This window comes from Lemur catta, chromosome 3, assembly GCF_020740605.2.
Source record: "Lemur catta isolate mLemCat1 chromosome 3, mLemCat1.pri, whole genome shotgun sequence".
NCBI lineage: Eukaryota > Metazoa > Chordata > Mammalia > Primates > Lemuridae > Lemur > Lemur catta.
In genome coordinates this window covers 121393823-121413637 of record NC_059130.1, presented here as the reverse complement: position 1 = coordinate 121413637, position 19815 = coordinate 121393823, and the positions used below count along the sequence as shown (strand labels likewise).

The 19815-nt window shown below is 49.3% G+C and overlaps 1 long non-coding RNA gene across 1 annotated transcript; it reads left to right on the top strand.

Annotated features, from left to right (window-relative positions):
- Positions 1 to 279: 279 nt before the first annotated feature.
- On the top strand, positions 280 to 5323 carry LOC123634526. Its single transcript, XR_006733947.1, has 2 exons — positions 280 to 753; positions 3825 to 5323. It is a non-coding gene; the product is annotated as an uncharacterized LOC123634526 (long non-coding RNA).
- Positions 5324 to 19815: the final 14492 nt, after the last annotated feature.

The following is a 19815-nucleotide window of genomic DNA, read 5'->3' as shown; positions in this document are numbered from 1 at the left end:
ACACAAATGGAAATTTAAGGTAATCCCACACTTAAAGAGACAACCACTATTAACATTTTGATTAAAGCTACTTTCCAAGGCTTTTTCTATGTCTCAATACACATACGTAGATTTTTTTAACAGCTTTATTGACAATGCCACACAACTCGTCCATTTAAAGTATGCGAATCAATGGCTTTTCGTGTGTTCATAGAGTTATGCAGCCATCACCACACTCAATTTTAGAACATTTTTATCCCTCCAAAAAGAAATCTCTTACCCATTAGCAGTCACTTCCTATTATATTTCCTCTCCTCCTCCTCGCCCTAGGCAACCACTAATCTACTTTCTGTTTCTATGGATTTGCCTGTTTTGGACATTACATGTAAATGGGATTGGACAATATGTGGTCTTTTGTTTCTGGCTGCTTTCACTAAGCACAGTGTTTTCAAAATTTGTCCATGTCATTGCGTATATGAGTGCTTCATTTCTTCTTATGGCCAAATAATGCTTCATCATGGGGCTACATTGTGTTTTACTTATCCACTCATCAGTTGGCGGCCATTTGAGTTGTTTCCACTTTGGGGCTGTTGCAAATGATGCTTCTGTGACATCCATGCACAAGTTTTCATGTGGACGTATGTTTTCAGTTTTCTTGGGTTTATATCTAGGAATGGGATTGCTGGGTCTTTTGGTGACTCTACAATCAACCTTTCAAGAACTGCCAGACTGTTTTCCAAAGCCATGGCACCATTTTACATTCCCACCAGCAAGGTATGAGAATTTCAATTTTTCCACATCCTCACCAACCCTTATTATTTGTCATCATAGCCATCCTAGTGGGTACTAAGTGGTGGCACATAGATTTTTTAAGAAGGAAGAGGAGGAGAAAAGATGAGATCATTCACTATGCATTGTTTTGTTCATTATTTTTTCACATAACATTTTATAGTAGATATCACTCCATGTCAACAAATATAAATTTTGTACCATAACTTTAAATGCCTGCATGATCTATTGAAAAGAAATCCAGCAGGGTGCAGTGGCGCAGGCCTGTAGTCCCAGCTACTCGGGAGGCTGAGGCAGGAGGATTGCTTGAGCCCAGGCATTCTGGCTGTAGTCTGCTATGACGATCGGATGTCCACACTAAGTTCAGTATCAATATGGTGACCTCCCGGGAGCAGGGGACCACCAGGTGGCCTAAGGAGGGGTGAACTGGCCAGGTTGGAAACAGAGCAGGTCAGAACTCCCTTGGTGATCAGTAGTGGATCCCTGTGAAGAGCCCCTGCACTCCAGGCTGGACAACATAGGGAGACTCTGTCTCTTAAAAAATAAATTAATTAATTAAAGAAAGGAAGTCCAATGATTTATGTGATTGACCGCTACTGTTGGACACTGCTCGTGCTTTTCGTTTTTGCTATTGTATACAGCACAGCAGTGGCCAACCTTATACTTCTGGGTGTATCTTCGGGCATTTGTGTCTTTATTTCTGCTGTATGTTAAAATGCAGAACTTGCAAAGATTATTGATAGATATTACCAAATATGTTTCCAGAAAGATTCCCATCAATGTGTTTCTCCTCCTATATCTTTGTCCATAATGGTTCTTATATTAAAATTTTCTAAATGTAATAATCTAAAAAAATCTTTTTAATCCAACCGTCTTTGGTTACTTAATGTGATGAAACATTTTGTAGCTTATCAGCCATTGAAAAGAATTGCCTAGTCACTGTCTTTGTCTACTTTTCTGTTGAAGAACTCATCTTTTCTTGTTGATTTGTAAGAGCTATTTATATACTTTAACCTGTGATTTATATGTTTGCAGAAAATGTTTTTCATCAGTCTTTTAACTCTGATATGGTATTTTGGCATTCAGAAGCATAAATACTTATGTATTCAAGTGTCAGGATTTTTAAAATTATGGTTTCTTGATCTGGTATAGAAAGTTCTTCCTCATCTCTACATTATGACAATATTTACTTATGTTTTCATCAAATACTTTAACGTATTTGTTAAATATTAACTCTTTAATCCATTTAAAATTTATTTTTGTATAAGATGTGAGGTAGGGATTAGCTATTTTCTTTTTCTTTTTTCCAAATTATGAGTCAGCCATCCTTAAACTATTTGTTAAATAATCTTTCTAAGATGATTCATCATGTATCTTTTGTCCTATACTCAGTTCCCATGTGTATTGGATATGTTTCTGAACTTACTATTCTTTGTTACTGTTATTTTAGTTAGTGTAGCTTAGTAATTGATTTTATAACTTTGGCAAATTCCCCCTCAACACTAATTTTCTCCCCCAAATTTTAGCTCTTCTTCATACATTTCTTCCAAACACAATTTTGCAATAACTTGGTCAATTTCTTTCTTTTTTTTTCTTTTTTCTTTTTTCTTTTCTTTTCTCTTCTTTTTTTTTTTTTTTTCTTTTTTTGAGACAAAGTCTTGCTCTATCACCCCAAATGGAGTACAGTGGCATCATCATAGCTCACTGCAACCTCAAACTCCTGGGCTCAAGCAATCCTCCTGGCTCAGCTCCCCAAGTAGCTGGGACTACAGGCATGCCCCACCACACCTGGCTAAGTTTTCCATTTTTTATTGCTCAGGCTGGTCTCGAACTCCTGGCCTCAAGTGATTCTCCCACCTTGGCCTCCCAGAGTGCTAAGATTATAGTTGTGAGCCACCAGGCTTGGCTTACTTAGTCAATTTCTAAAAACAAAAGAAAACAAAACAAAATTCTAATGAGATTGAATTGTGTTACATTTATAGATTAATTTGGGGAAGAATCAATAGCTGTATTATTCCAGTTTCCTGCAGAAAATAGGCAGCTCATTCAAACTGGGTAATTTCAGCTGAATTTATTTTCAAAGTTCTGGGGCAGGGTGGGATGGAGGGTGGCTGCAGCCCATCCACCCCGGAAGGGACCCGGGCATCCTGAGTGAGAGAATAGCTGTGTGGAGAGGACACCTGGCAGGAGCTGGCCTGGATCACTCCTCTCCTGGCCTGTTCCCTGCTGGGCCACCTGCTGGTCAAACCCAACCTGGAACCAGAGGGCAGAGCTCTCAGGGTGGGTGGGCAAGGACGGAGAGTGAACTAAGGGGAAGATGCCAGGTGACCAGCAGAGCAGGGTGTTAAGTCGTTTGAACATAATGCATGTAAAATTGAAGTGAGAAAGTTTAAAAGAAAAAAAGGACGTATACATTGTGAGAGAGATTTATTCCCAGGGACCCCTTCCCCCAGTTTTATTAAATCCTCAATTAGCTTTGGGCTGGGGCCCTTCCTAGGTGCTCTGAGAGCCCTTTTTTCTCTGCAGTCATGTCTTTCTTCTCTACTTACGGGTGCCAGATTTAGCAAATGAAAATACAGGACACGGAGTTACATAAGAATTTCAGATAAAGTATGCCCAGAGTTTTAGTATAAGTGTGTGCCAGACAATATTTTTTCTGGCCACCCTAGTTCTTCTACACTGGGCTCACAAGAGCAAGGACCATGTCCCTATTCCTAGTCCAGAATCCAGCACTATTGGGCCCTCAACTGAACAGAATCACTAATCGACTTTGAGAGCTCCTAGGGTGGCTCACTGACCATTTATTTAGACCCAATCAAAAGCTGGAAAACCAGATATGTGGCTCGCGCCTGTGGTCCCAGCACTCGGGAGGCTGAGGCAGGAGGATCACTTGAGCCCAGGAGTTGGAGGTTGCTGTGAGCCACTGCACTCTAGCCCGGGCAACTGAGTGAGACCCTGTCTAAAAAAAAAAAAAAAAAAAGTCATTTTTTAAAAAGCTGGAGAGGGAGGAGCATTTTAAATGTAGTTTACTTTGCGTTTTAATTTTTCTTTGGCAGACCAGACAAACCATGGGAGAAGGAGAGGAGGTGCAAGGACAGGAGCAATTGCTCCAGGAAACCTGAAACCGCCTGGGACCCACCCTGTTTCCAGGCAGCCACACTGGACCCTGTCTGCGATCTGCCATGTCCCTGCCTGACTCCCTGGTGGGGACCTTCTCCTCGAGTGACCTGCACCTCGCACAGCTTCGATTCCAGGGGTCTCTAGAACTGGGTGGAGGTTTAGAGCAGCCTGGAATTGTCCCGGTTCCGTTTGCTGGGTGCTTCGGCAGATAGTCAGGAGGAGGAGGGAGGCAAATACGTGGATTTCATTCCAGAGGTGGCCTTGCACCTGTCTCCATACAGACTGTACCGTGGGTGTTTGGGCTTCCACGGAAGCCCAGGTGGGAGAAGTCTGGATCCGAGAATTTTCGAGATTTTTTTCCTCTTACGTGATTATTGGGTCCTGTGAAGGGTGTAACACGAGGCTCCTTAAGTCAGGTGCTTGGAGTATAGTGTCTGATGAGCCTAAAATCACAGTTTGAACAGCCCTCTATGGCCAAGACATGTTTCCCCTGTCTGGGTGCATGAATAGCCGATAGATACTCTGATTTCAGAAGAGACCAGAGAAGAACTCGTGAATTAGCAAAAAAGATGCATTGCACCTGGACAAACACTCAGAGCGGATGGCCCATGGAAGGGTCGGCACGCTGTGTTCCTATAGAAAGGCTAAAACGTCCTTCGGGGGATCACGGTGAACCGTGTACTGGGTCCCCTGAGCACGGGACGAGAGGAAACTGGTTAAAACCGCAACAGGAAGTTTACATTAGAGTTAAGAAAAAGTCCACTCACAGCAAGTGGTCCTTGATCGTGTTATTGTAGTTCTGGGAGGATATAAATGTTTTAGGGCCACCCCCCAGTGAGCGGTATGGGGACTCCAGCATGCACAGCGTGTGTGGGCTCGCACAGCGCTTTGAAGTGCAAAACTTCAAATGGATCCACTAGGTAGATCAAAACCTCTACGAAACCTGTGTAGGAACCCGCGTCTCAGAAGAAAACTTAAACAATGACAGGTACCTGAGTGTTTGCCTAAGCAAAGGTGGCCTCATGGCCTCGGCGTCCTGCCCATGTTTGGTGTCGCGTCTCCAAAAGGCTCCTTTGGCATTTGTCAGGCATTACATCATCCTCTCCCTCTGAGCTCAAGTCTCAGGAGAGGGAATTAAGGAGATGGGACTGGGGGTTGTGAGGCGTTCGGCTACGATGACCTTGCTCCAGAAGATGACATAGGGAGGCTTAGTCACCCAGCCCTTCCTTGTTTGGACAGTGACTCGGCCGTGAGAGCTGTTTTTGAAGCAACTGGAAATAGAATCAATTGCTGTTTGCTCTGATATAAAAAATGCGCGTCTTGGGCTGGGAAACACAGAACAAACACCACGGCACAGCCAACCACGGGCGAGTGTGTTTTAAACCGGGCTCAGTCTGGGAACATCTACAGAAATAAATGTGCATTCTGAAAGCAGTGTCGTATGTTTTAGAGCCCTTTTTTTGAGAAGCGTTAAAAATGCAGGGCTGCCCAGAACCGGCCTCCCCTTCCTCTGCACCTGCTTCCAAAGAGCCCCGTGGGCACACCTGGGAGGAACCCTAAACAGCCCTGGGGGCCCATCTTGTCCTTTTATTGTCATCTAATGTCGGTGTAAGGTGAATATGGGAATTCAGGTGTAACTGAATGACTCAGAAATAAGGAAAGAGTGTTAATTGATTAGGTATCAGTTAAACTCCGGGTGCTGTGTATCCAACCTCGCGCCAGGCACCAAGGAGGACACAAAAGGGACCAAAATAGGGTTAGTGGCCGCTTCCAGGGACTTTTGATAAAGCTGGGAAGACCGACGCTTGTGAACAAAATCAGAGACAAGGGAGCAGTGAATCGGAGCATGTTCCCGAGTCACAGGATGGCCGGACGTCACGGGACAATCAGGCCGTGACAGTCAGTGAGCGGAAGGAGAGCGGTCGGGGTCACATTGCCCCGGCAGAAACCCCTGGACTAGAAAAGGAAAGGAAAAGAGCAAGTCACAGGAATAAAGGAAAAGACACGGTGACCAATGGGACACGCAGAGAACAAAAGGACAGGGAAGAGTTGTGAAACCTCTCAAGTTTCTAGAGGTTTCTGGGAGCCTGGAGGAGGGTGAGGGTGTGGGCAAGGTAGGCTTGGCGGGGAAGGGAGAGGAAGGGCACGTTTGGGTCACCGCATCGCAGTTAACAGGAGGGTATCGGGGATGTGCCCGCTGCCCAGTAATTCTAGATTCAGGATTGGGTGCGAGGCCCAGCTGCGGGTGAGGGGCAGGAGTCGCCATTGCCGCAGTGGATGAGTGCACCCCAGTGCGAGTTCTAGAAGGACCCAGACGTCCCTCCTCCCTCCTTTCCTTCCTTCCTTCTGTTCCTCCTCCCCTCCCCTCCCTGCTACCCCTTCCCCTTCTCTCTCTCCTATTTCTTTCTTTCAAATTAGTGTCCGCTGTATTTTTTAAAAATTCTTTTGTCTCTCCCTTTCTCACTTCCTCCCTCTCACGGTCAATCACTCCTACATATTTGATGGGTTTTTATACGGTCTTGCAATTTGTGTGCTGCTGTTCAAGTGCAGATATTTTTGGTAACTTTTTCTTTTGATATAATTTCAGATTTACTGAGAAGTTGCAAGAGTAGTACAAGGAAGGCTGGGCGCGGTGGCTCACGCCTGTAATCCTAGCACCCTGGGAGGATCGCTTGAGGTCAGGAGTTCGAGACCAGCCTGAGCAAGAGTGAGATCCCGTCTCTACTAAAAATAGAAAAATTAGCCAGGCATGGTGGTGTGCACCTGTAGTCCCTGCTGCTTGGGAGGCTGAGGCAAGGGATAGCTTGCACCCTGGAGTTTGAGGTTGCAGTGAGCTATGATGATGCCACTGTACTCCAGCCCAGGCGACAGAGGGAGACTTTGTCTCAAAACAAAAAAAAAGGATAGTACAAGGAAGGCCCATCTACCCTGTACCCAGATTCACTCGTCGTTTACACTTGGCCCTGTTTGCTGTATCCTTGTCCCTCTCTCTAACTCATACGCTCACCTGTGCGCACACACACAAACACACACATACATGTTAGTAGTTTCTGTCCTGCATCCTTTGAGAGCAAGTAGGAAGCATCGTGGCCCTAAATACTTCAGTGTGCAGTTCCTAAGAACTAAGATGCTCTCGTACACAACCACAGCACAATGATCAAAATCAGGACCCTTGACATAAACAGAATGCCGTTACCCAGCCCACAGTCCACATTTGAATTTCATCAGCTGTCCCAATACTTTCCCTTGTAGCTTTTCTCCTGGGCCTGGGCCCCAACCCAGGATGACAGAGGGTTTAGTCACACACTCCTCACCCGAAGCCCTTCCACCCACACCTTGGACCACTGGCCTTCGCACCTCCCGGGTCTGAGTGTGACCGTCACCTCTCTGACTGCTCACCCCAGGTGACCTGAGCCTTCCTCCCAGCACTTTGTTCTGAAAGGTCAAGGCAGGCGCCAGGCCCCGCCCCATCCACAGCCTGGGCTGTTGTGCTCTCTCCACTAAAAGTGATCTCTGGGGACAGGAGGTGTGTCCTCATCGCCACTGCAGGGGCTTGGAGTCCAGGCCAGGGACCCTCACGAGCTGTGTGACCTCAGGCAACTTAGGTCATTTGTTCAGCTGTGAACCAGGGACGGTTACTGTGCCCTCCCTGGAGTTTTCTGGATAGAAAATGGATCTGTTACAAGAATCAAATGAGTCCGTGTATGCAAAGCACTCAGGACCGTGCCGGGCACACGGCCAGCGCTCAGCAAATGAGCAGCCCCTCTCCCCTCCCCCTCCTCCCCTTCCTCCTCCTCCTTCATCTTCATCATCACCATCACCCAGCGTAGCACCTGGCACATAGTGGATATTTAACAACATTTGTTGGATGACTGAGTTTAGGCCGCAGAGTGTCTGGCAACATCTCGGGCACAGGGAGGAGAATGAAGAACCCTCACGGGGCCCTGAGAGCTGGACTGACGATCTTGTCAAGCCCTGTCACTCTGCACGTCATGAGCAAGGAGGAGACAGCCAGGAAACAGGGGATCTGTGGACACCACACCTGAGGAGGTGGTGGCGCTTTAACTTGGTTTCATGTGTGTAAAGATGTTGGCGTACAGGCCATGTAACAGGGTCATTGCTGTGTGTGTGTGCGTGTGTATGTGCACACGCCTGCACACGCCGTGTCCCTGGGGGAGAGGGGAGACCGGCTTTGGTCCACGGGTTGTCAGGGGCAGGTTCTTCACCACCACCAGGAACCAAGCACTCGCTCTGCATGCAGCCTGGTGTCACGCGCTTCGCGTTATTATTTCCATCCCTACTATAGGATGTCCCCTGTGCAGAAGAGGAACCTGCGACTGGGAAAGATTAAGTCTCCACAGGAGACACTGAGATGAAGCAAAGGGCAGGTGGGGGCCCCTGGCACTGGCAGCAGGAGAGACGTGGAGCAGCAGCCGCTTGTTGAGGCGGACAGAGTAGGGCTCAGAGCCACGCTGGGCTCAGCCTCCCTGTCCTATGTGTGGGGGACAGAGGTAGCAGAGACCAAGTAAAAGACCCCCTGCGGTAGGAGCTGGGGATTTTCCTGGGGAGGAAGTGAGAGGTGAATAAAGAGACTGACCAGCGTGAGCAGCGTGAGCCTGTGATGGCGGGAAGCCGCCGGTGACCTGGGAGCAGGGATGGAGAAGGCGGCTGGGGAGGGACCAGGAGGAGCTTGGTGAGCATGCACCTGGGACGGTGTGGGTGGAGAGGGGGCTCTGGGTGCCGGGGACGGCCTCCCACACAGTGAGTCAGTGTCCCTTGTTGGTTCAGGAGGGAGTTCATGCGCTCGGTAAACAGGAGCGGTTACGACCCAGGGTGGGAGGTTCAAGGCCAGAACCCTGGACGTGTCCAGGTGCAGGGAGGAGAGAGAAGGGCAGCAGTGAGGGTCCAGGGAGGAAGTGGCCAGGGGGGCAGGAGGGTGAACCAGATCCTGCTGTGCCCCAGAGGCCTCGGGATGCCGGCCCAGGGAGGGGGTCCCCAGAGTCACACAGGGGCCCCCAGGGGACAGGCCAGGCCGCCCTGGTGGGGCAGGATGTGGGGAACTCCAGTCGTTTCGGTTGTCCGATGTCAAGGGATGAAGGATGTGGCGTGGGCACTAACATTAAAGCACAGAAACACAAAATGTGTCTGAGTCAAAACCGATGTTTTCTTTCTGAGCTGTAAAAAGCCCAGGCCGACCTGTCACCGCACATGGTTACAGGGGTGGGGGGTGAGGGGCCTGGCTGGACCCCGGGGTGGCTGACTTCATGGGGTCCCCTTGATGCTGTGGAACCCACCTGCCTAGAAGTTATGTCGTGTAATCCCGGTTGTCACTGGGCCCCAAAGATGGAATAAGGACATGGACTTCTGGGCATCTTGGCTGTCTCCACTAACTTGAAGGAAACTCGGTCACCAGGTGAGGCTTAAGGAGAAGCCCTGACCAGGGTCTGGGGCATTTGTTTGCTCGTTTGCTGTGGTCCTGCCCTGGCCAGGCACCCGCAAGGCGCAGAGTGGTCCCTTTCCCGCCCCTCCCCCTTCCTGCCTCCCCGGGCTGATTTTGTAAGATCTGAGCTGCTTATGTATGCATACCCCAGGGCACTGACTTTAGGCTGGGGGCGGGAGACGAATTGGACTGTCCCCTGGTGAGGGAGGGGGCTCACCCAAGGTGACAGGGGCAGCTGCACTGGGAGGGGACTGAGGGCCCTGTGGCACACAGCACCGTGTGGGCAAGGGCAGGAGCTGCAGATTCCCCCAAGCGCTTGATCATGGAAGGGGCATCCAGGCTCTCTGGGAACAAGTCCCTGGAGAGGCTCTCGGACCCACAGGGCCACGACCACACCAGAGCTCAGAGAAGCCAGGGATGCAGAGGCCCCTTCCTCTGCCCCAGACTCTTGGACGAGCAGTCGGAGGGACAAAGGCGCCCTGATAGGAACTGGCGCTGCTGCCCGCCTTGCCCTGCAGGAGTTCAAAGCCAGGTTACCCTTGATTTAGAAACATAATGCGACAGTCCTCGCATCCCCAGAGTGCCATCGAACACATTCGCTCCTGCCTGGCCCTAAGCAGCTGACACGGCCGCCCTGTTTTAATTGACTTACACTTGAAATGTTGGGAGAGCTGTTGAGCCATCGAGTCTATCTAGAAAAAGATGTGTGCATTCTTCTTACGTCACAGAACACGCGCCGGCGTCAAACGGCCGTGCCAGAGAGGCAGGGAAGGGACGCGCGGTCGTGATTTTACACCTGACGCCAGAGAGGCTCTGCAAACGGGAGCGGGGCGCACTCCCGGTGCACAGAGGTTACAGGCTGGACGGCACGTAGGGAGGGAGGTGAGATCATCACTCCGCAGCCCTTGTGACTGTCACCTGTGCACACATGGAGTGACTGGTCTCATAGCAGCAAGCTGTGGTCTGAGAAGAACGCAGACAGCAGTGGTTCTATGCATTTCTACAGGAAGCAGAGAAGAAGAAGAGCATTTGCCGTGTTTCAAGTTTAACGGAAAGGGCTTTGACTTTAGTCTGCGCTCTGCTCCAGAACGGCCGCTGCAGGGGAGGCTGTAATTCCTCAACCCGATTCTGTCATTATTATTTACATTCTACGTCTTCTCTTTCAAGACTATTTTTTTGACATTTGCCTTCTGGCAGGGCTGGGGCCAGTGAGTGGGAGGCGGATTTTGGCGGAACACGAGGAAGAATTCTCTTAGTCAGAGCAGTCCAAAAATGGAAAGACCTGACTCAGAAGACAGCGTGTCCCCAGCCTGGATAAGGTCCTTGCGAGGTCCCTTCGGGGCAGCTCTGCCCGGTGCTGTGAGGGATGTGTGTGGGCATTAAGGATCAGGATCCATTTTTGAGCACCTACTGTGTGCCAGGTGCTGTTTTAGGTACTTTTATGTGAACTAACTCATTTCGTCTTCCAACCCTATAAGACGGGAGCTATTATGGCCTATTATCACCTCCTTTTACAGATGAGGAAACTGAGGTACGGAGAAGTTTAGGAACCTGCCCAAGTCGACTGGGCTGGCCACGTGAGGCGGAGCCTGACCTCCCTGCCTGCGCCTCTGTGTCCTGCGAAGCAGATCTGCTCAGCAGGTGTCGGGGTGACGTGGCCGGGCCAGTGACCAGCTGCTCTGCACTAAAAGGAGTTTAAAAGGCATTGACTCAGCACAAAGCACTGGGTTAGAAGTCAGGAGGACTGCTGGGTTCCGGAGGCCAGGCAACATCAGTCAATCAGTAACAGAGGCTGGGGTCGAACTCTCAGAACGGAAGCCCGGGGACGCCTGGCACATTTCCTGCCACAAGCACAGGACGGTGGGTGGGTGGAATGGGGGCATCCGTGGCTCTGGGCTCAGCACCCAGTTATCCCTGCCCCGCCCCTGCACCCCAGGGCGACCAGCCAGCCATTTGCCTTTGCCTGGCTCCTTCAAGAGAGAACTTGGGCTCATCCTCCAGCTTAGGAATCCGTCCCAGACTTTTCCCTGAGGCCAAGCCCTTGTCTTGGTCATCTGCCCAGACCACGACTTCTCTGATACCGCCTTAGCGGGGAGGGGCAAGCACTCGAGCCCTGGCATCTGGGCTTGAAGCCTGGGTCTACCACCCGCTGGAGAAGTTGCTCACACTCCCCCTCTGCACATTCCTTGGTTGTGGATGGGAACAACATGACACTCCCATACAACTGTGCTGATGGTGACAATGTGGGAAATTGTGGCACATGTGGCCAGACCCTACTGACCGGGGTTGACTTCCCACTCTTGCCCACCTTTGCCACAGCCTGAGGGTCCCATCCTGAACTCGGCCCATACTGACTGCTAGCCAGCTGGTGCCTTCTACAAAAAGACACAGTCCAACAGTGTCCTGAGATGCTCTCGCGTCCTAGCCTTCCCTGCAGTGGAAACAGGGCACAGGGGCTGTCAGCGGGTCGAGGGCTGTAGCTCGGTGGCACTAAGCCACTCCTTTGAACCAGGGTCTGAGTCAGTAAACTCGGCCACCACTTGGCTCCAGGACCTGCTCTGTCTGTAAAATGAGAAACAACTAAAACATCCCTAAAACTCCTCCTAGCTATAAAATGTTCTGAATCACGATCAAGGGCAGGAGGAAAACGTGTATGCTGCTGTGGTGGGCTGAGGAGGACAGAAGGACTTGGCTTCCCAATTCAGCCCCACCCTGTAGAAAGTTCTGGCTCTGGCTTGAAGACACACTGATCTGGTTTCCTTAAGCTCTTAGTTCACAAAGGCCCCTAAATGTGACATTTACTAGTGCCCTGCTGATGGAGTCCAATCAGGTGAACTGGCCCGCAGGCTGTAACTTCATACACCTGGCTTCCCCGGAGCCAGCAATCCGAAGCATTTATGTGACGATTAGCTAAGAGTAAAGTACCTCTCAATCATCCCCGTGGTTGTGTTTTCCTCGGAATCGTTCTATGAAACAGATTAAAATAACGTTTTACGATTCTGCACTTGGGAAAGCTGATGTACAGGAAGGTTCAGTCATTTTCCCAGAGTGTGTCAATACAGGGAAGGTGGGAGAAGCTTTGATCCAGGAATTGGCTGGATCATCCCAACTAAGCAGACCCTGAGGGCTTTCACTCATCACATCTTTGAAGAGAAGAAAGTTGCTTCCTTCTCCCCACCAGATTCCTGCACCTGCTGTCAAATCAGAGGTTTCTGAGGGCCGAAGAGAGCTGGAGTCGAAGCCTCTGTCTTCTGTCTTCCTTTCACGATACCTTGGACCTGCAGCCAAACCTCCACTCACAGTAAAGGCGGAAACACGTTCGCTGCGAATTTCGCCATCTCTGGAAACAGTCTGGACCAGAAGCAGTGACGGTACATGTGCCCTTAGCCGCCGCGAGCACCTGCGGTGATGACGCAACCTTGAAAGCCCTTTGCTAATCCCCTCACCACTCTGGCTTCCTTATTGTCTTTCCCACAGCCACCTGGCCCTCTTCCTGGGCCAGCCCGATGATGGGAAATAACAGAGTTTCTGAAATCCCATCCCCAAAGACAATTTTGCTTCCTGGGACCCCCAGTGAGTTGAGAACTTCGGGCTCTGGTGTGAAACAAGGCAAAGGAGCCTCTGTGACACTATTATAAGGAAGGATGATGTATCAAGTTGGAAGGACACCGGATAGAAATGGCATCCCCAATTCATCAAGAGCCTTTTCCAAAGACGGAAATCAAAAGTCTTCAACGGAGGAAATATTTGTCATGACACTGAAACCTCAGAAGTAAGCATTGCAGGTCCTGTGTCTTCACTAACCTAATATCCCCAAATTTAAAACTATTGACACATTTAATGAAGTAATAATACTGTTTCCTGGAATCAACGTCTAGTTTTAGGGAAAAATAAAACTTAAGTTTAGGAAATTTTGAATATGGGTGGAAAACTGTTATAGATTTGGGATGAGGAAAAAGTCTTGGACATTATACGTGGGTCGTATGCCCCAGATTCCGTGGGTTGGTTTGAAGGGCCATGGAGCTCATTTTCAGCTCAGAAAAGGATTTGCGTGGATGCCAGAGGACTGCAGTGTCATCTGGAGAGCTCCTTGCTGGGAATTTTCACAACGACCAGGACAGAGATGTTCCTTTCTGTGCCTCTGGGTCTCTCGGTTTGACTCTGGTCTCCCTGCTCTCTGCTGGACTCAGCGGGTGTTGAACGCTCAGTTTTGGTGGAGCCCACAGATTTAACCCTTAGAGCACCATGGGGCAAAACTCACAGCCACGAAGCCACAAGACAGTGAACCCCACCTCTGAAAGCACCGCCTGGTGGTGACCTTCCCCCGGGGAGGGAGCCTTGGCATTTAGTCACTTGTCAAGAATCATGATGCACCGGGCACCATTCTAGGCACGTCACGAAAATACGTGGTTGTTTTGTCCAGATCACAACCCTACGAGACAGGTGCTGTTATCAATCCTGGTCTTCAGACGCAGGGCGTGAAGCCCCGGGAGACGGCACAACACGCCCCGACTCTCGTCACTCCAGGAAATGGAGCGCTGGGGGAGCCCTGCGCCTCGGGCTCTCCACGCCCACCCGGCCTCCAGGTCACACCCGGGGGCTTCACTCCCCGCCACCCAGACAAAAGGCATTGAGTCGTGGAGCAGAGACAGTTTCAGTGAAAGCGAGTTTGGGGGGGGGGGGGTGCCGAGATGGACCCTCAGCAGGACATGGGGCTCGCCAGCCTCCTGCGGGGTCCTCCACGCAAACTCATTTTCCTTTGGTGAGAATCTCAGGGATCCTTTAGAGCTGGAGTCGCACTCCCTGACCTTGGTGGATGTGAGGTTCTCATTAGCAGCCTTGGGAAACAGGAGTTTTGTTTCTTCCAGGTGAGTCAACCCGTGTTTGGAAACAAAGCCTGAGGGTGCGCACAGCTCGACATTGCTTTGGGCTACAGCCCGAAACAGTATCCACCAGGGCGGGCGGGGATCCTCCCCGGGCTGCGCGGGCCTGTGGCCGAGAGGGGGCCGCGGAGAAGCCGGGGCCCCGGGGCGAGCACCTGGAGGTGGGTGGAAAGGAACAGGTGGCCGCTCTCTGGAACATCATAAAACCCCTGCAAAGCTGATGCTTCATTTTTCAAGGACAGTTGCCAAATTCTTGCCCTTGAAAGAATTTTCCAGGTCTTTCTACTAGGAAAAGGTTTGATTTGGAGAATGAGGGAGGCAATGTGAAGACCTGGCAGGAACAGCTGGGTTACATCAAAGCTCCAAGGTCTCTGAAAAGAAGAGAGAAGTGCTATTACAAGAACCTGTTCCAAGGACAGAGGTTCTCACTTGTGCAAAGTAAATAATCTGAAACGTGGCTAGAAAATTCACAGAGTTGGGCAGCCAACACCCCCTCATTTCCTCCGCTAAACATCCCTCTACAGGCATCTAGAGAGCTAAGCATCCACATGAACACAGCATGGACCCACAGCCCCCTATTCCAGCTCGGAGAAAACCACCCTGTGCTGACTCGGTTTGGCTCCGCACCCCAAACAGCAGCCCCTGGGCGGGGGGGCAGCGTCCTGGCACCCTGTGCCCACTGGACTTCCCTCGGCCTGTCCTTGTTAGTTCTGCCCAGGCTGAGCCGTGGATCTGTCGAAAGCCAGGGGAACACTGAGTCATCCGCCTCCTTTTCAACCGCGACATATTTCTGGGAATGTGAAGCACATTTGGGCGACGTGACATTCCTTACCTCATGGCAGCAAGTCAACTGCCCACTTCCTTTCTAGTCATGTTGCATCATCTTTCAGAACAGGACTAAACAAATTCACTTGAAATCTGCATGCCTGCAGGAGACGAAGGCAGGGTGTGCACGTCTGAGCCCCACCCCTGCCTTACGGTGGAGCCCGGTTATCCTGCCCCGGGGGCAGAGTGGGCAAGCACAGCTGCAGTTCTGCTGCCTTTCCCCGGGGAAGAAAGATGTATACACATTCCATGCCCGTCTCACAAGGATGAAAAGTGGTCACATGATGTTCACGACACGCTTGTTACATGGCACATGCGTGCGAGGCATCTGTGGGTTCTAGTGATAGGCATTGCGGCTCTTGAAATTCTTTGTCCTTGTCATCTCAGAATAAGTCATGGGAAAGGGAACTGATCTCCGTAAAACCTTTGGCCTGTGGGTAAACTTCTGCACGTCTGACTCCCAGAAAAATGTTATTTATTAACAGGACGGTGAACAAACCAACAGGTACGGAAGCAGAGGATGCAAAGGTGGACAGAAAAGGCATCTGCTGTCAGAAGGGCGCAAAGTCGTGGGGGTGACTGAGCCCTGGAGCAGGACTGTGGGCAGTGGGGGCTCAGAGGAGGGGAGTTGAATGCCACCTGGAGGGGACCAGGAAGGCAAGCTCCAGGAGGGATGTCTGAGCAGGTGGGGGCTGCTGGGATACTGAGAAACAGTCTCCATCCAGGTGGGGCGATTCAAAGTGGGGCGGGAAAGCACAGAGAAGAACCGAGAGCCTCGAGGTTGCAGGAAAGCTGGCAGAGCCGGAAGGAGGGGTGGGGTGGGTGCAGGCAACTGAGCGACCAGGCTGGAAACAGACCCTGGAGCCGGACTCACAGAGCCGGCGGAAACTGGGGAAACAGTGCTGGGATAACGTCAGGCTTTAGCTTGTAGGTGGCTGCGAGACATCTAGAGTCTTGAGCAGAGAGTGACATGCTCCAGACGTGCCATGGAAATGTCACCCTGGCAGTACACTGAAATTTGGAGAGGGTTGGAGGTGGGGACCAGTTAGGAGGCCATGTCAGTGCTGCAGGTTGGCAGTAACAATGGCAATGGCGCTAACCCCAGTCGCCCTTGTGGCGAGCTGACCTTGTGCCACACACCTACACAAGCGATCTCATTTCACCGTCAGAGCCACAGCTCTAAGCGGCAGGCCTGCTATCACCCCATCTTACAGATGAGGAAACTGAGGCCCAGAGAAGGGAGGCAACTGCTCGCGGTCATGCAGCGTGTAAGCAGCATGGCGGGGCTGTCTCCAGCCTCACCCTGTCTGCTGTGATGACAGAATTGCTCGAGACCCTGTTACCATGGAGGGGAGGAGGTGTCCCGATGGTTTCTGCCTGGGGTGTGGGAGGACAGAGGATGTGACTAAGATGAGGCCAGGCAAGTGGGGGAGGAGGAACTTGTAACTAGGCTGGGTGGGACCAGATGAGAATTTGACACCAGCAAAACACTGTTGGTGGCATTGACAGTCTGTGACTGGAGCCGTGGGCTGGAGGATTCATGTAAAAGACTCAGGCTAGGAGTGTCCCGAGTGTTGACTTTGTACGAAGGGAAGATGTTTGTAGCAATCACTGGGGAAAGAATGCAAGGTGCAAACAGCATCATAGGAGCTGCCTGAGAGTTTGTCATGTGCCAGACACTGGCTAAATCCTTGCCGTGCATCCTTGTGACAACCTGTGCCAAGGCACTACTGGCATCTTCAGTAACAGACATTGAGTAACTTGCCCAAGGCCACAGAGCCAGTAAGTGGTAAATCCTGGACTCAAGCTCAAGTCCAACTCCCAAGTGCATCTGCACAGACAAAATATGGGAAGAATTCACCCAGCGGGGGTTACAGAGCTATTTGCTGGAACTGCAGGTGCCTCACATGTCCTTTGTTTGCTTATCTCTGTTCTCTGACCGTCGATAGTTAGTACGCAGTATTTTGGTAATAGGAAAAACAGTTTGAATAAAGCAAAAAGGTGAGAGTGTAAACTGATGGACACTTTGGAAGACAATTTGCTAACCTCTATGAAAAGTTGCAAATTTGGCATATTCTTCAATCCAGCAATTCCAATGTTAGAAGACAATCAAATAGTCAGAGACTTATATATACACATATATACATACATATATATGTGTATATATGTGTGTGTATATATATATATATATAGAGAGAGAGAGAGAGAGAGAGACAGTCTCACTCTGTTGCCCAGGCAAGAGTGCTGTGGCATCAGCCTATAGCTCACAGCAACCTCAAACTCCTGGGCTCAGTTGATCCTCCTGCCTCAGCCTTCCGAGTAGCTGGGACTATAGGCATGCACAGACCTGCTCACCACTACGTCCAGCTAATTTTTTCTATTTTTAGTAGAGACGGGGGTCTCGCTCTTGCTCAGGCTGGTCTCGAACTCCTGACCTCAAGTGATCCTCCTGACTCGAGTGTTAGGATTACAGGCGTGAGCCACCACACCTGGCCAAGACTTATATGTTAAAATGTCTTAAGCAGTAGGTTAAAGAAAACTTGGAAATACCTTCAATTTCCAATGATAAGGAATTGAAATAAATTTTGGCTCAGCCATACAGTTGAATGCAATTACTAGATAGCACCAAAAAGGAGCCATATATATTGTCATGGGGATATAAAGATTGTTCACTACACACACACACACACACACACACACACACACACACACGCCAATTGATCTCATTTTGGCAAAAAAAAATAAAAAAGCATTTCCATGAATACATTCATGAAACTATTCAGCTTTTTAGAGAAGTAACAACGCAAATAACCATTTCATTTTGATTGTAATAAGTATTGATTGGAAGAAGCTGCGTCGAGCGTGTGTAATTGGGAGGAAACCCAAGCTAGTTAGTAGTTGGCATTTGCAGGGGACGAGAAGAGTTGAAAGGATATATACTGAAATGCTTTGCAACTTTATCTTTTCTTTTTCATTATCTGTATTTTTTCTAGTTTTTTTTCCCTATAGTAAAATGGATTACTTGGGGAGAAATATTTGCTTTTAAATAATTTTTAAAGCAAGAAAAAAAAAAGACACGTGGAGGTAAAAAAAGGTGAAGAATGTGTGAGCTCAAGGACTCAAGAGTCTGCAGGATCAGCTGCCTCTGAAAGACCCAGCTGGATGAAGCCCACGGTGAGCAAAGGAGGGAGTCACCGATGACCTACCTTTCTTAAGGGAAACATTTATTTATTGTTGTTTATCTCCAGCCACCTTGCTCTGCCAGCCCGGGCCCATGTTTTCCTTGGCCTCTGCATGGGTCCTGTCATCACCTGGATGTTCGCGCCCCACACAGAGCTGCCTACTCTCTCCTCCCTTCGCTCTGGCCCTAGTCAGACAGGCAGACCCCGGCTCGCTCACCGGGATTCCCCATCTTATTTGGTTGCACTAGTATCCTCCCAAACTGAGTGTCATTCTAGATTCTTCCCTCCCCTTCCCTATGCATGTTGCAATGATCCTTTAAATATCACTTTAATCTTTCCTCTCTGACCTTCAGCCCACTGCTTTCCTCAAGCATTCCCCCACCCTACCTGCAGTCCTCCCCCCCCAGCCCACCCACACCTGCACCTCCATTTGACTATTTGATTCACATGCTACCACCATACCCGGCAGAATAAAGTATCACTCTGTAAAATATTGCAAATGATGATGCAATAGCATCAGTGCACATATAACTTGGTGTTTTTTTGTTTGTTTTTTTTTTTCATTCGATTATTTCCTTAGGATAAAGCCCCAGGAACAGAATTCTAGGGTTGAAGGGTGGGGGATATCTTTACGCATGAATGCTTCCACTCTTCTGAAATTCAGCACGAATGCACTGCTCCCTCCACATTCTTCTCCAGTATAAATGTTTTTAGGGAATGTAGAAAAGAAATCTTAATTTTTGTGCCCTGACTCTGCCTGTGTTTTTTAAAATCTCTTTTAAGTTAGGTCCAAGTTGTCTTTGAATCAAGAAAAATGATTTTCATTTTAAAACATTATGTATTTAAGCAACTTTATTCAATCTAGTCTTCTGGTGTTTTGTTTTGCATCGACACACACATCACTTCAGGTTATAGAAACTTTATTCTAATTGGCAGGCAAACACTGCACAAGTTTTGCAATGTGGTAATTTCTCCCCAGTGAACTCTATCAAAAAGCAGAGCAGGGGTGGGCGGGGGTTGGGCTTCCTTCCTTCCAGGTGCTCCAAGTCAATAGTAAAAAGAAAAAAAAAAGAAATTGGAAGGGTTTTCATCTGTATTCATTCTCATTAGCATAATGAACCATTCTCTTTCTTTAATAAAGGCAAAAATTTAGTAGGTGAGGGTTCCTGGGTGTAGAGATATAGAAGATGTCCTTTGCACAGACTTTCAGAAGTTTTTGGCAAACTTTGACTGCCCTGGAGCTTTCACTAGGATAAAATGGTAACTGACCAAGTGATTGGAACATTCCTCCTCTGGGACATTTCTTCTCTCTCTCTCTCTGTGGAATTATTCAGGAATCCTATCCAAGGGTGTCAGTGCCATGAGTGTTTATAAATCCTAGACTGATTTTATGTGCTCTCTTTTGGGCTAAGTGGAGAGACTTCAGAAGAAATTGGATCTTCAATATAGACCACCAGCTTTACATAAAATTTATCATCTCTAGGCCAAATACACATTTTCAGCTACATAGCTTTCCCCTAAACGAGGACCAGTCTGGGGAATGCTTTTCCAAAATGCCTTCATCAAACTCTGTCCATCAGACTGCTGTCTGGACCCA